The sequence below is a fragment of the Nicotiana sylvestris genome, chromosome 3, assembly GCF_000393655.2.
Source record: "Nicotiana sylvestris chromosome 3, ASM39365v2, whole genome shotgun sequence".
Lineage (NCBI taxonomy): Eukaryota > Viridiplantae > Streptophyta > Magnoliopsida > Solanales > Solanaceae > Nicotiana > Nicotiana sylvestris.
Window position 1 is genome coordinate 207,181,058 of NC_091059.1, and position 15,437 is coordinate 207,196,494.

The window sequence follows — 15,437 nt, forward strand, 5'->3', positions numbered from 1 at the left end:
AGGCTAGAGATTTGGAGACATGCTCTTGAGTCTAAAGGTTTCAAGTTGAGCAGGACGAAGACGGAATACCTCGAGTGCAAATTTGGAGTTGAGCCGACGGAAGCGGGAGTTGAAGTGAGGCTTGACTCTCAAGTCATTCCCAAGAGGGGTAGTTTCAAGTACCTTGGATCGGTTATTCAGGGGATCGGGGAGATTGACGAGGATGTCACACACCGTATAGGGGTGGGGTGGATGAAGTGGAGGTTAGCGTCGGGAGTCTTGTGTGACAAGAAAGTGCCACCGTTACTAAAAGGTAAGTTTTATAGAGCAGTGGTTAGGCCTGCCATGTTGTATGGAACTGAATGTTGGCCGGTAAAGAACTCACACACCCAGAAGATGAAAGTAGCAGAGATGAGGATGTTGAGGTGGATGTGCGGGCATACAAGGATGGATAAGATTAGGAATGAAGATATTCGAGAGAAGGTGGGCGTGGCCCCCATGGAGGACAAGATGCGGGAAGTAAGACTCAGATGGTTCGGGCACATTCAGAGGAGGAGCACTGATGCACCGGTGAGGAGGTGTGAGCGACTGGCTGTAGTGGGCACGCGGAGAGGTAGAGGGCGACCTAAGAAGTATTGGGGAGAGGTGATCAGACAGGACATGACGCGACTTAGGATTACTGAGGACATGGCCCTTGACAGGGAATTATGGAGGTCGAGCATTAAGGTTGTAGGTTAAGGGAAAGTTGTGAATATTTCTACAGTACAATAGAGTGAGACTAGCTAGTTAGGAGTTACACTAAGAATATAATTGGTCGTCTATTGATGCAGGGATTTACCTGCTAGTTTTACTATACCAGCTATTTATTTCGTATTTCGTATTCTGTATTTCATATCTCTTATATTGTTGTTATTGTATTATGCATTTTTTATGGTACTAATATATCGACTCATGTTGCTTTTTTTGAGCCGAGGGTCTCCTGGAAACAGCCTCTCTACCCTTCGGGGTAGGGGTAAGGTCTGCATACATATTACCCTCCCCAGACCCCACTTCTGGGATTATACTGGATCGTTTGTTGTTGTTGTTGTAATATTACTAGAGGAGGGATGACTCATGCTGAGCATGGGCCCAACACTGAATTACAAAAATAATTTCCTTAATTTTATTTCTCTAGTTATTTTGTAAAGATTATTTATATTAATTTAAAAAATATATTTAAAGATAAAAAATATATATGAATCTTTATTTAATAAAATATTATTTTTTCGAGTTAACCATCTGATTTTAAACTTATTTTGTTGGAATTAAACACAGCAAAAAAGATATAAAATGGTTTCAAATATATCATTAGATTGCTTCTTTTTCTGTTTTTTATGTTTGTTGTTCCCTCATATTCTAATTTAAAATTTACAATAAATATTTTTAGCAAAATAATAAGTAGGCTTGTTGGTAACACAAAAACAATTCATAGGCAACACATATTGATAATTTCTTAGTGAGTTAAATGTCAGAGAAAAAAAGACCCTAATTTATTTAAACCTCATATAAAAACAAATATTTCTAAAAGAATAGCAGCTCTTTTTTAGAGACTTTTCTTATTAAGTGCTTGAATTAAAGACAATTATTTGAGCAATTACACCTTAAAATGTTTACTTGACCTTCAAAATAATCATGAAGATAGTAAAGTTATTATAGTTTGAATAGTAATATCGTGAGTTCTAATTTGAACCCATATTATTTTCTAATCAGATTACTCTTTTCTTATATAATATATATTCCAAAAACATAAATTTACTACTAATATTCTATTTTCATTTTCCTTTTTCACATGAATTATCGTCATTGGATTTTCTTTTTTTCCTTTCCCTAATACTGCAGTACTATGCTATTTTACAAATTTTAGTATATTCTCTATTATTATTACTCCATTATTTTGTGTTTCCAATTAAATGAAAGATTGATGTAACACCCCGTATATTCGGCTTAGGTATGAATGAGTTAAAGAAGTAGTAAGGTTATATTTTTGATATGTGAAGTCCTATTGGGACGATTATGGGTGAAAATAGTTGTTCAAAATCAAGATGGAGAGGTGCATAAGATTTGACAAAATCGACTAAGTTTGCGGAAGGTCCGTGTTCCATCAGGTTTTAGTAAAAATGTGTAAGTAATTTAGGAAAACTCAAAGCATGAAAGTTGTAGGCCTTTGAACTAGATTTCCAACAATATATTGTGGAGCCTAATCGGAGCTCTGTGCAAAACGTTATTCCTATTTTACAGAATAGTGTGTAACCACCGCGATCCTGCCGCGTTTTACCGCGACCACGGTGGTGAGGCAGTGTCCCAGTGATTTACCGTAGTCGCGGTAACTGGGACACGGTGGACGACTTGGGAAGTCATTTTTTTAGCCTTATTTCGTTTCCCAAAACATAAAAACTTGCCCTAGAAAAGAAAGCTCTCAAAAACCTAACTCCTTAAAGGTCCCTCCACCATCCAAGGTAAGTTTTAATGGTGATTCTAAGTTAATTTCAATTTCCCAACATCTTATTAACATGGGTAAACCCTCCATATCATTAGATATTCGATTGGGACATCGTTGTTGAGAGAAGGAACCCTAGAACTCGAATTCAAGGGGACTGAACTTCAAAAAGGTAATGTCTTCATCCTTTAATTGATTCTATCATTGAGTTAATGGTTATACACTCTACTTCATGAGATATGAGTTGATGGGTTTGATAGAAAAGCATGAACGGTTATAGGTTTGGGTTGTTGATTGTTGATTATTGGTTAAGGGTGTTGTTTACCTTATGAGTGATAAAAATAATGTTGATTATAACCATTTGAGACATTAGAATTTATCTAGGACCAAGAGAATGAGTTATTGTGTGTAGAGACACCACTAATAAGGACTATGAAGCTTTATTCTCACCAAGTGTTTGATAAAATGCCTAAGTAACCAAAACATGAGAATTATTGCTAATATGGAATCTCTTTGACTTGTATTGATATAGATTAAAGTTGAGAGAGTTGGCGAATGTTGTATTACGCTTAAGAGCAGGAAGTTAAGGTATGTGAGACTAACTCTCTATGTTTGGGAATGTTAATGATTCTCCCTACACTATGTTTCTTTTATGACGTATCGATTGCCTCAGAAATATAGTTAAGCCTAGTTCCTTGAATAGTTGTAGAACTTCTATTCTCTAGCTTCATAACTCGTTCATGACTTTCATTGTGAACGTCGTGAGCTCAGTTCGTATTCAATATAGACTTGGGTGATGTCCCTAAGTCTCAGTATAGCTTACTAAACATGTCATAAACAGTTGAAGTTTTAGTGTTCATAATCAGTTCAAGAATACATGTCTCATTCTAGTCCTATTCAGTATTCCAGTATTATATAACTCAATATGATTCAGTATTCCAGTATTATGTACTCAGTGTGATCTAGTATTCTAGTATTATGTAACTCAGCGTGATTCAGTATTCCACTATTATGTATTGCAGTATGATTCTCAATTCCTAATTTTAAATCCCTGAAAGTCGAACACCTGTATTTGGGCATGAGGCCGCAATTTATGCTTTATGAATTTTGGACTTGAGGTCACAGTTGTGCATATATATATATATATGCAGTTGTGCATATATATATATATATATATATATTCAGATAAACAGGTTGTTCATCATTCAGAAGAGGGAGTATTCATATCCTTACTTCCTTTGTTCAATTCAGTTATCAGTTATCAATTTAGTTACTAGTTATCAGTTATCATTTCAGTTTCAGTTTCAATAGTTATCATTTCAGTTATCAATTATAAATTCTTAGTTATCAGCTTAGTTTCAGTTTCATCATTTATAATTCTTTCTTTCAGTTGATTTACATACCAGTACAATTCAAATGTACTGACGTCCCTTTTGCCCGGGGCCTACATCTCACATTGCAGGTAATGATTTACAGGTTGATGATTCCGAGCGCTAGGATTCTTGTACCAGCTATTTGGTGATCCCTAGTTCTTTCAGGGCATTATCATTACTATAGTCTTCAGTATTTTCAGACAGACGGTGTTTACAGTACTTCATTAGAGGATTCATAGACTAGAGTAACAGTTAGACAGACTCATATTTTTCATGTTAAGCTATATTTACTACAAATAGTTTCAGAAATTGTATTAGTATTTTTGTACTTTGATTTATATCATTCAGACTTTTAGTATATCAGCATGTGTTAGTTTATCTTCCGCATTCAGTATGTTATGATATCACATGTTGATTCAGCCAGCCAATTGGTTCGCTTAGTCACATGTAGTCAGGCACCGAGTGCCGTGTTACGTCCAGGCGCAGGTTCGGGGCATGACAAAGCTTGGTATCAGAGCACTAGGTTCAAGAGTCCTAGGGAGTCTATGAAGCTATGTCTAGTGGAGTTTCCTTTATATGTGTGTGCCGGCTACTCATATAAACGGTTAGCTACCAAGACATCCAGGATTGTCTCGCTTCTTTCTACTCTAGATTGTGCCATGAAGCTTATAGCAAAAGGTAATCTTCTCTTCCTATCGAATTCCAAACGTATTAGATTCCCAAGCGACGCGCAGGAAAAACGTAAGGTCCTAGAGAGGATAATTGCCCGTTGGGGTATAATCATGGAGTACAAGTTGGTAAATATGAGACTTTAGAGGATGTTAAAAGTGGGATGCAATGGATAGTATTACAGATTAGAGCATAACCTTATCAGAAAGTACAAAAGCAGTTATCATATCTTATGGTTATCAGTTTACCTTAGTTACCAGTTATACAGTCTTTTAATTAGCAAGTTTATGGTTATTCAGTACGCCAGTATTCAGTTATATATTTACCAAATATCCAATTTTCAGTGTATCAGAATTTTAGGTGACTTGTGAGTATGCAGTGATGCATATGAGTTCTCAAAGAAAATGTAAGTAACGGTGGTTATAGCAAAATCTTTCGCATATTTTAGGTCTGGATTAAGACCAATACTCACCGGAGGACGCATGAAGTGATTTATCAGATGATGGTATACTTTGAAAGATAAGTTTGTGCATGGTAGTGTATTCGTATGTGTTTTACCTCCTAGAACAACTTCATTTAATTCTTGGAAATAGAGCCACAAGTTGGATGATGATAGTTCAGATGTCAGACCCTAACATTTGTCACTATAGTTTTGGACAGAAAAGAGCTTAAGGGAAATATAGCTAAGAATAATATGATGTACAGAATGAGAACCAAGAGCAGACAACATTGAATTTTAGGGAATGATTTTAAGTTGTTTAGATTTATACAAATCAGAACCAGAAGTACCACATTAGTAAGTTACTATAAGAAGTTGCTATTATTATGAGATAAAAGGGATGACAGTTCCCCTTCAAATGATGTGAATATGTGTTTAGGCCGAAGGTTTATAGTCTAAAGTGATTTTGAAGTATATAGAAAGTTTTGGGGGTTAGATATTCCAATTTTGTTTAAGATATATGAACTTTCCCTAAGTGTGATATATGTACATAGTTCAAAAAAGGGATAGTATACGACCCCACAATAGGGTCGAATGATGAGGGAAGTTAGAATAACCTTATGCTTCACTTTAGTTATTCAAAGCAAAACATGAACACATGATGCTAGCAGATAGTTAATAACAAAATAGTGAGTATGATTGAGTAGATACAGTGAATTAACACTTTCAGCAGAGCTAGTAGAGGTACAATTTGATTCAGTTAGCTAGGTTAACTCTAGTGAGTGGATGAAAGTTTGAAATACCGAATGTTTTTTAGAACCAAAAGAGTTTAAGTTCGAAGTACAATAGAAGAAAGGGAGATCAGTTAGGTAGTAAGAGAGCAAACTACAGAAGAATTATCAAAAAGGGGTCTTCCCAAGATTGACAGTGTGAGCAGAGTTAAATTATTAAGATTGTGTATGATAGTTGTGAATACATTAGATCTTCATTTATGTAGGAAATATAGTTTTCCTAGTAAGAAAGATTTCTCAGAAGTTAGTTGGAAGATGAGTCGTCATTGACGTAGAGTGCAAAGAATTACAGAAAACAAGGAAAGTTATTTGGGCCCCAACAAAAAAAAAGGAAGGATCCACAAGTATAAGACCTTTGGTCTAAGGGGTGTGAAGACCATCAGTAAGTCCAGATGGAGATTTGAAACTTAAATAGTTAGCATGGGATATGTAAAAGAAAATTAGTTCGGTAATAAGGGAAAATTGTATAATTACCATATGGATTATGTCTAGCATATGTAAGAAATACAAAGTGAGTAGAATGATTACCGAGCTTAGTTATTGATGATAAAGTGATCATAGAAAAGCTATAAAAAAATCATGCTCAGTTATGTATCACGAGGGTAGTGCCATCGCATAAGACTCTAATCTTCGGAGTATAGACTTAGTTCACAACAATTCTATAAGTGTTTTCAGGAAATGCTTAAGAAGATAATCAAGTGTGGGAAGTATAACTCATGATCGAGGTAGATAAGACAACTTTGGTGAAAGAAGTTCACCACTTAGCCTAGCTAGGAGTTCAATTTGCGTACTCCAAAGATAGTAGAGTTGTTGTCTAGAATATAACTTGTCCCCTCCCCCTAGTAGGCGAAGTGAAGGAGAAATAGTTGATGATCCCTACTTGTTGTAGCTGAAAGAGGGGATTCACAGGCATACAACGATAGATTTGGAATAAGGGGGAGATGATAGTGCTTTGAGGTACCACAACAGATTGTGTGTTCCAGACATAGATGGACTTAAAGAGGGAAGATCATGCTAGAAGCCCAGAATTTCAGGTATTCTATTTACTCAGGCACCACAAATATGTATCATAGTCTCAAGGAGATTTATTGGTGAACGACATGAAAAAGAACATTACAAACTTTATGGACAAGTATTCGAATTATCAGTAAGTGAAAGTCGAGAAGTAGAAAACCTGATGTTTTATCACAGAATACACATATTTTGAGTGGAGATGGTAAATATGGGCCTTATAATAGGATTATCTTGCTCATTTTGAAAGCACGATTTTTATGGCCGAAGGTGTAGATCACCAATTGGTTGGTCCAAAGTTGGTGAAAGGGAGTTGATGGGACCAAATTTGGTCTATCAGACTATAGAGAAATTTAAGTTGATTCAAGAGCGTTTGAAGACGGCTCAGGCCGCCAAAAGTCCTATTCGAATGTGCGACATAGAGACGTAGAGTTTCAAGTTGATGATTGGTTGTTTCTGAAAGTTTTGCCTGTGAAAGGCGTTATGAGATTTGAAAAGAAGAGGAAGCATAGTCCCTTCTATGTTGGGCCATATAGAATCTTGTGAAGGATCGGTAAATTAGCTTATGAGTTGGAGTTACCACTAGAGTTAGCGGTGGTACAACCAGTATTTCACGTGTCATGTTATAACATTCAAGTTTCCAGCACTCAAATACTCATGTCAGTTCAGTACTCAGATACTCATGCCATTTTAGTACTCAGATACTCATGTCAGTTCAGTACTCAGACACTCATGTTAGTTCAGTACTCAAATATTTATGTCGGCTCAATACTCAGCTACTCATGTTAGTCCAATACTTAGACATCCATGCTAGCTTAGTACTCTGATATTGATGTTAGTTCAATACTCGAATATTCGTGCCAGTTTAATATTCATATATCCATGTTAGTTCAGTATTTACGTATCTCTGGCAGACCAATATTCAGTCAATATGGTGGTCATTCATTTTACTATCTCAAAAGTTCAATATTCATGTATTCATTCAGTTTATTATGCAAGTATTTATGAAAGTTCATGTTTCCACCAAATCCATTTAAGGTCCAGAGTTAGCCGAAGTTACATCCAGGACAATCACTCGAGGACAAATGATCCCAAGGGGGAGATAATGTAACACTCCATACATTAGGCTTAGGTATGAATGAGTTAAAGGAGTAGTAAGGTTATATTTTTGATATGTGAAGTCCCATCGGGACGAATATGGGTGAAAATAATTGTTTCAAAATCAAGATGGAAAGTGAGGTGCATAAGATTTGACAAAATCGACTAAGTTTGCGGAAGGTCCGTGTTCCATTAGGTTTTAGTAAAACTTTGTAAGAAATATGTGAAGACTCAAAGCATGAAAGTTATTTTCTTTTGAAATAGCTTTCCAACAATATATTGTGGAGCCCAAACGGAGCTTTGCGCAAAAGGTTGTGCCCGTTTTATAGAATGGTGTGTAACCACCGCGGTCCTGCCGCATTTTACCGCCACCGCGGTGGTGAGGTAGTGTCCCAGCAATTTACCGTGGCCGTGACAACTGGGACGCAGTGGACGACTTGGGAAGTCATTTTCCTAGCCTTATTTCCTCCCCCACAACCCCAAAAAATAAAAACTTGCCCTAGAAACGAAAGCTCTCAAAAACCTAACTCCTTAAAGGTCCCTCCACCACCCAAGGTAAGTTCTAATGGTGATTCTAAGTTAATTTCAATTTCCCAACATCTTATTAACATGGGTAAACCCTCCATATCATTAGATATTCGATTTGGATATCGTTGTTGAGAGAAGGGACCCTAGAACTCGAATTCAAGTGGATTGAACTTTAAAAAGGTAATATCTTCACCCTCTAATTGATTCTATCATTGAATTAATGGTTATAGACTCCAGTTCATGAGATATGAGTTGATGGGTTTGATATAAAAGCATGAACGGTTATAGGTTTGGGTTGTTGATTGTTGATTATTGGTTAAGGGTGTTGTTTACCTTATGGGTGATAAAGAATAATGTTGATTATAACCATTTGAGACATTAGAATTTATCTAGGACCAAAAGAATGAGTTATTGTGTGTAGAGACACCATTAATAAGGACTATGAAGCTTTATTCTCACCAAGTGTTTGAGAAAATGCCTAAGTAACCAAAACATGAGAATTATTGCTAATATGGAATTCCTTTGACTTGTATTGATATAGATTAAAGTTGAGAGAGTTGGCGAATGTTGTATTACGATCAAGAGCAGGAAGTTAAGGTATGTGAGGCTAACTCTCTATGTTTGGGAATGTTAATGATTCTCCCTACACTACGTTTCTTTTACGACGTATCGATTGCCTCAGAAATATAGTTAAGCCTAGTTCCTTGAATAGTTGTAAAGCTTTTATTCTCTAGCTTTATAACTCGTTCATGACTTTCATTCTGAATGTCGTGAGCTCAGTTCTTATTCAATATAGACTTGGGTTTGATGTCCCTAAGTCTCAGTATAGCTTACTCAACATGTCATAAATAGTTGAAGTTTTAGTGTTCATAATCAGTTCAAGAATACATGTCTCATTCTAGTCCTATTCAGTATTCCAGTATTATGTAACTCAGTATGATTCAGTATTCCAGTATTATGTACTCAGTGTGATCCAATATTCCAGTATTATGTAACTCAGCGTGATTCAGTATTCCACTATTATGTATTGCAGTATAATTCTCAATTCCTAATTTTAAATCCCTGAATGTCGAACACCTATATTTGGGCATGAGATAGCAGTTTATGCTTTATGAATTTTGGACTTGAGTTCGCAGTTGTGCATATATATATATATATTGAGCTTGAGGTCGCAGTTTAATATTCAGATAAACAGGCTGTTCATCATACAGAAGAGGGAGTATTCATATCCTTACTTCCTTTGTTCAATTCAGTTATCAGTTATCAATTTAGTTACCAGTTATCAGTTCAATTATCAGTTATCAGTTATCATTTCAGTTTCAGTTTCAATAGTTATCATTTCAATTATCAATTATAAATTCTCAGTTATCAGCTTAGTTTCAGTTTCAGCATTATAATTCTTTCTTTCAGTTGCTTTACATACTAGTACAATTCAAATGTATTGACGTCCCTTCTGCCCGGGGCCAGCATCTCACAATACAGGTAATTATTTACAGGTTGATGATTCCGAGCGCTAGGATTCTCGTACCAGCTATTTGGTGATCCCCAGTTCTTTGGGGGCATTATCATTACTATAGTCTTCAGTATTTTCAGACAGACAGTGTTTACAGTACTTCATTAGAGGCTTCATAGACTAGAGTAACAGTTAGACACAATCTCATGTTTTTCATGTTAAGCTATATTAACTACAAATGCGTTTCAGAAATTGTATTAGTATTTTCGTACTTTGATTTATATCATTCAGACTTTCAGTATATCAACATGTATTAGTTTATCTTCCGTATTCAGTATGTTATGATATCACATGTTGATTCAACCAGCCAGTTGGTTCACTCGGTCACATATAGTCAGGCACCGAGTGCCGTGTTACGTCCAGGCCCAGCTTCGGGGCATGACAGTTGAAATATAATTATGTTGCAATGTTATAAAAATAGCACAATATAGCCAGTTTTCGGACTGGTCATTCAAAAATAGCCAGCATTTATGAAGTCAATGAAAAATAGCCACTATTTTGCTGCAACAGAAACCGGTCCAGCACAATATACTGGAGTTCGGTGCACCTGTGTATGAACTCCAACATATTATGCTAGACCGGTATACTTTGCTGACTCCAGTATATTATACTGGACAATTATACTTGCTGGAACTCCAGTATATTATGCTGGAGTTCTAGTGTACTTATGCTGGAACTCCATCATATTATGCTGGAGTTCCAGCATACTTATCCTGGAACTCCAGTATAATATGCTGGAGTTCAAGCATACTTATGCTGGAACTCCAGTATAATATACTGGCATATTTTTCGGGTTTTAAACAGTGTTTTCACTCAGATTTATCTTTATATGAAAAGTGGCTAAATTTAGATTACTTTTGAAACTGGGTTATTTTTGAACGACCAGTTATAAATCTATCTATTTTTGAATTTCTCCCTGTAATGTCACCAAAAGGAAAAACTCAAGCCCAAATATAATAAGGTGGACCTTTGTGAAAACCGGCAACGAACCTTTGGGTGGAAATGACACCAGGTAGTCACTTTTAAGCATGTTGTTTAAAATATATCCACAGTTTACAATGTATTTAAAGATTAGCCAATTCGTTTAAGCTTCAGGATATCGCCTAAAGTTTAAGAATTGTGTCCAGAAGTTTGAATCTTATGTCCTGAATTTAAAATTAGAGGTTCATAACTTCAGGACACTTAGTCCTGAATTTCAAATTAGCAACTCAAAAATTCAGGACACTAAGTCCTGACGTCCAAATTCAAGTTTAGATGAATTGGCTAATCTTTAAATACATTATAAATTGTAAATATATTTTAAACAACGGGCTTAAAAATTGCTACCGGTGCACTTCGCACAACCTTTGGTAGCTGAAAAAAGATAAGAACTGTTTGATAAAGCTATCGATTTATTTTCAATTTAACTTTAAAAACTATTATTTTTTTAAATGCTGGAGCTGTGGTCAAAGCTGTCTTGAGCTTCTGAAAGCTCTCCTCACACTCGTTCGACCATACAAATGAAACACCCTTCTGAGTCAACTTGGTCAAGGGCGATGCGATAGATGAGAATCCCTAAACAAACCGACGATAATATCCTGCCAACCCAAAAAGCTACGAATCTCTGTGGCTGAGGACGGTCTAGGCCAACTCTGAACCGCCTCTATTTTCTTTGGATCCACCTGAATACCCTCGCTGGACACCACGTGCCCCAAGAAAGCCACTGAACCGAGCCAAAACTCACACTTGGAGAATTCTGCATAAAGCTTCTCCTCTCTTAATCTCTGCAATACAACTCTCAAATGCTCCGCATGCTCCTCTTGACTACGCGAGTACACCAGAATGTCATCAATGAATACTATAACGAATGAATCAAGATAAGGCCGAAACACGTTGTTCATCAAATGCATGAATGCTGCTGGGGCATTGGTCAGTCCGAAAGACATAACAAGGAACTCATAATGACCATATCTGGTCTTGAAAATAGTTTTAAGAATATCTGAATCCCTGATCTTCAACTGGTGATAACCCGAACGGAGATCAATTTTGTAGAACACCCTTGCTCCCTGAAGCTGGTTAAATAAATCATCAATGCGAGGCAAAGGATATTTGTTCTTAATTGTTACCTTGTTCAATTGCCTATAATCGATGCACATTCTCATTGTGCCATCCTTCTTCTTCACAAACAGAACGGGTGCACCCCAAGGTGACACACTAGGCCGAATGAACCCCTTATCTAGGAGTTCCTGAAGCTGTTCTTTCAACTCTGTTGGTGCCATACAATACGGTGGAATAGAAATAGGCTGAGTGCCCGGCACCAGGTCAATACCAAAATCAATATCCCTATCCGGTGGCATGCTCGGCAGGTCTGCAGGAAATACATCAGGAAAATCCCTCACAATTGGAATAGAATTAATGTTAGGAGTCTCAGCTCCCACATCCCTCACAAATGCTAAATATGAAAGGCAACCCTTCCCAACCATACGATGGGCCTTCAATAAAGATATCACCATACTAGGAACATAATCACTCACACCACGCCACTCGATCCGCGGTACACCCGGCATAGCCAAGGTGACTGTCTTAGCATGACAGTCTAGAATAGCACGACATGGAGATAGACAATCCATGCCCAAAATGACATCAAAATCCACCATGCTCAATAGCAATAGATCTACTCGGGTCTCCAAACTCCCAATAGTCACCACACATGACCGGTACACACGGTCTACAATAATAGTATCACCCATCGGGGTAGATACATGAATAGGTAAAGCAAGAAACTCACAGGGCATACCCAAATAACGAGCAAAGTATGATGAAATATAGGAAAAGGTTGAACCGAGATCAAATAATACAGAGGCATCTCTATGGCAGACTGAAACAATACCTATAATGACAGCATCTAAAACAATAACATCTGTCCTGCCTGGAATAGCATAAAGACGAGCCTGGCTACCGCCTGATCGATCTCCCCCTTTGGGGCGACCCCTGGCTGCCTGACCCTTACCCCTAGCTGGGTGGGTGGGTGGTGAAGTAACTGGAGCAGAAGTTGAGGGCTAACCCCTCTGCTGAAGCTGACCATCACGAAGTCGAGGGCATTGTCTCCTCATATGTCCCAACTCTCCGCACTCATAACAACTGCCCAGTGCTGAAGATGGGGACTAAAGGGAACCTCTAGCACCAGAATGACTAGTAGAAGGAACTGGCATGGAAGAACCCTGGACTGATAGGGCACGTGACTAGCTCTGGGCTGGTAGGGCACTGAGTGATGACTAGCCCCGCTGAGATCCATGATGACCATGACCCGAAGATGCCCCGCGATACTCTGGACGGTCTGGCTGAGCAGTCCTGAAAGAACGACCTCTACCATGCTGGACTGACCCCTCGAAGGAGCACTACTATAACTGCCCGATCCTCGAGGCCTCTTGGCCTCCCTCTCCTCTCGATCCTGATGGGAAACCGTCTCAATCTCACGAGCGATATCAACCACCTCCTCGAACGTAGCACCCAACACCCTCTCTCGGGTCATAAGAATACGGAGATGATAGTTAAGGCCATCAACAAATCTCCTGATCCTCTCACGATCTGTCGAAACCGTCCAGATGGCATGACGAGCCAACTCAGAAAACCTCGACTCATACTGTGACACAGTCATATCCACCTATCTCAACCACTCAAATTGTCTACACAGCTCCGCTCTGCGAGACTGCAGTACATACTTCTCCAAGAAGAGAGTGGAGAACTACTGCCAAGTAAGGGGCACTGCTTCAACCGGCCTACGCCTCTCATACGCCTCCCACCATATGAAGGCATCCCCAGTAAACTAAAAGGTGGTAAATGCCACACCACTAGAATCAAGAATCCCTGTTGTACGGAGCATCCGCTGGCACTTATCCAAGAAATCCCAGGCATCCGCCCTCTGCTCCGTTAAATATTAGAGGCTAGAGTCTACCAAACCTCTCAAGATAATATTGCTCATTATCCGGCATAACTGGCACAACAAACTCTTGAGCTGGTGCAACTGGCTGAGCTGGAGGTGCCCCCGGCGTCTGAAGTCCATGCACTACCTACTCAGGTGTGCGAGCAGCGAGGGTCTGATTGCCTCTCCCGGCCAGTGAAGTAGTTGCTGCTGTAGTGGCTGAAATTGCCTGAGCTAGGCCAGTACAAACTAATAAGATCTGTGTCAAGGCCTCCTGAAGACCCGAAATCACGATGGGCACAGCTGGTGCCTGAACTGGTGCTGCTGGAGCCTGATCTGGAGCTGGGACAGTTGGTGGATCAACAGGCGCTGCCCTCGCTACTCTGCCTCTTCCACGAACACGACCGTATCCACGGCCTTTGGTGGCCTCAGTGGGTGGAACCGGTGGTCGTCCACCTCGTCTGGTAGCTCGCGTCCTCACCATCTGTAAGAGAATAGAATAACAAAAGTTTAGTCCTCGGATCAACAAAGTCGCACGACAAGAATTTCAAGAATATGAAGTTTTTCCTAAAAAGGTTCTGTAGCCTCTCGAGGATAAATACAGACGTTTGCGTACCGATCCGCGAGACTCTACTAAACTCGCTCATGACTCGTGAGACCTATGTAACCTAGGCTCTGATACCAACTTGTCATGACCCAATTCTCGAACTCGGTCGTGATAGCGCCTCTCGTGAAGACAAGGCCAGCCAGACCAAACAGAACACCTCTTTTAAACAGTTAAATATCATAAATAGTTCTAAAGCATAATATAATATCCATAATTTGCGGAATTAACGATAACATTAGTAAGAACCATTCCGACACATCCCAAACTGCGGTGTCACAAGTCTACTGAATACTAAATCCAATACAATAGTTCTAAGAACATGAAAATGATAAGATAAGGGAGGCACGGGACTGCGGACGCCAATAGCTACCTCCTAGTCTCCGAATCACTGTCTGGACTGGGAGGATCAGCACTCAGGAGCGGACTCTGCGATGCCTGAATCTGCACATAGGGTGCAGGGAGTAATGTGAGTACTCCGACTCAGTGAGTAATAATTATAAATAATGGCTTAAAGGATTAAAACATGTAAGGCACAAAGCAATTCTATATCAAAGCAGTAAAAATCACGTAAATCAGTAAATCAGTGAGGAATGCAAGTGAAATCTCTTTAAATCAGGTAAAACAAGTAATTTGGCAGGTAAATAACGAGTAGAAATCTGCCCCTCGGGCACAGTATCAATCACTCAGAATAGTATCAGCTCCTCGGGCTCACTCTTATCACTAGTGCTCCTTCTCAACTCTCGACCCATGTATCTCTCATAATAACAACAATCAAAATAACCGCTGCGGCGTGCATCCTGATCCATAATCGCTGCGGCGTGCAGACCGATCCATAAAGATAGTCGACTGCCCTCACTAGGGGTGTGCAGACTCCAGAGGGGCTCCTACAGCCCAAGCGCTATATTGTTACAGCGTGCAGCCCGATCCATATAAGTATTGCTGCGGTGTGCAACCCGATCCATAACATATATAATATCCTCACCATTGGGTTCTCAACCCCTCTCAATCATTAACCTTACAGCCTCTCGGGCACAATAACAGGAGATAGGGAT